The following is a 2,616-nucleotide window of genomic DNA, read 5'->3' as shown; positions in this document are numbered from 1 at the left end:
AGAGAGAGAGAGAGAGAGAGAGAGAGAGAGAGAGAGAGAGAGCAAAGAGGTGGGGAAGGAGAAGAGAGTGTGAAGCTTTTTGACAGAGTTGTGTTGGGTTTATTGTGAACATAGAGAGACAGAGATATGCTCTGTTTCTTTCTCCTCTCTCTCTCTTTATTCTCATGATACGTAGGTGGTGGCTCTTCTTTCAAGATTCTCTATTTTTAAGAAAATTAGCATATGAATAACCCACAAACAATTGAATTCTCTAAATCTCTCTATCCTTTACTTTGTCACATGGGTCGCACGTATAACAAAATTCGAAATAATACAATTTACCAGGCATAAGTGCTGATTGAGTACCTTAATATGTATATATATACATGCACGTAGGAGAACATTTTAAAACTGGATTATTATTTTTTTTGTCAGCAAATGGATCTTATCATAAAATTCAAGGTGAATTAAATTAGCACAAGATTATTATTATGAAGACACAATAATTGTATGAATACTGACTGAACATGCTCTTGCGCGGGACAGGACAAATGGTGGATGTTTAAGAGTAAAGCAAGAGAATCTGATGACAGCTGTGGTTCTGTCCCAAACGCAGGATCGAAGAGGGTTACAATTGTAAATAGGGTGCTAAAACGGTCAAAAGAGACAGAAAGAGATTCGTTTTGGGAAGAGACAGAATCAAGCCAAGCTTGTCGGATAAAGATAATGGATACGGAGAATAGGAATGGATAAGAAGCAGAAGCATGCAAATCTTCACCCCAAAACACACAACAAACATTTTTGAGAGAGAGAGAGAGACATGTGAGAAGTGTGTGTGTGTGAAGACGTGTCTACTGGTTCAGAGCCGTCCTTTTACTGTGTGCCCACCGGTCTACTCTGGTCAAGCCCTGACACACACTCTTTATCCGATTCCTTTGGTCATTTTCCTAGTCTGAGTCCTCTCTCCTTCGAAGGGCATTGAGAGGCTACGTTTATCTTTCGGTCCGTCTGAATAATGGGCCTTTTCTTTTGATGTATGACTGGGTTAGGCCATGGGCCTTGATATTATTTGGGATTTTGTAATCATATGTTAATGGGCCATCGGTTGTTGCAACTCACCAGAGAAAAACGCATTGTCGGGCTTATGATGATTCTCTCTTCTTCTTTCTTTCCAGCTATTTTTAATCATTGGTTTAATTTATTTTGTATCTATCACAACCTTATGTTTGTTTTATATAAATATTTTGTTTTCAATTCTAAATTGGTATATATTATAATATATATGTGTCTATCAATTTTTAAAACATAATAAGTTTACGATATAGTTTTTTCATTGAATAGATTGTTTCAAACTTTCACATGTATTTGTATCTTCTTCTATATATATATTTTTTGATTATTATTTCATTATTAAAATTGTAACTATATATATAAAGATTAGTAAAATATTGTTTTATTATCATATTCAAAGATATTGTAACATTTCAGAAATTTAGAAAGTTTTTAAAAAATTAAACATTTTCTTCATAGATTTATATTATCGAGTAAATAATTGAACATTTAGTTTTTGTTTAATTTTTAAAATAAACTATATAGTTTAAAATTTGTTTTCATTGGTTTGAGGTAGTAAAGATTAATCATTGTTAGATAATACGATTTTTGTTATTTTAAAAAAAATCTTTCTAATTTTAAAAGTTAACATCGACAAATATTTAAATATTTAACATATGGAGGTATAGTATTACAACATTAAATTATATCTATTTAATATATACTATCTATAAATCCAATGGATCATTTATCGTTTAAATCCAATTATTGATAGCCCAATAAAAATTTCTGGTAGACCCAAAATTTAAATGATAAGATTATAGATTAAATGTAACATGACTTTATAGAAATATGTCCATTAGGTACATTTTTAAAAATATCACACATGAATTAAGGTTGTAACTTCTGTTTTAATATATAAGATATCACACATGAATTAAGGGTGTGACTTCTGTTTTAATATATACTAGGATTGGACCTGCGCGCCCACGCGGGTAGTTGTTCAATTTTGTATGGTTAACATTTTAGAATGTCCATATTTATATGTTTTTAGAATTTCCTCAACTTGTTTGTTAATGTTTAGCTAATAAACTTATTTCTTATTGAAAATTTTTTTGTCATCTTAATGAGATTGTTTGTTTTCAACAGCTTGAGTTCCTTGCTTATTTTATTTTGACAAAATAACACTAAAACGAAGCATATTAAAGTTCTAAGTATACTTTTTATTTTATTAAAGATAAATTTTCTTAGATAGTTTTTTTGGTTTATTTTCACAAAAGTAGTTTTCTAAAGAAGAAAATGACTAAAATAGGTTTTATTTTTTGAAGACTATTGTTGTGACAAAAACTTAAAAAAAACTATTTGAGAGAATTGTCCTTTATTAAATCTAAAGATGGTTATTTGAACTTGAAATTTGTATATATAGTTCAAATTTTATTTTAAGACAATTTATATATGATTTAAAACAATATTATTATTTGTTATATGTTTTGATTGTTTATATTTATGTATAATTGTAAAATTAGATAGTTTGTATATGATTAAATGTGATAAACTTATAGTATTAGATAAATAAACTTAGGTATT

The sequence above is a fragment of the Brassica oleracea genome, chromosome C7 (genome assembly GCF_000695525.1).
Source record: "Brassica oleracea var. oleracea cultivar TO1000 chromosome C7, BOL, whole genome shotgun sequence".
NCBI classification, from domain to species: Eukaryota; Viridiplantae; Streptophyta; class Magnoliopsida; order Brassicales; family Brassicaceae; genus Brassica; species Brassica oleracea.
Note: the sequence above shows the minus strand (reverse complement) of the source record.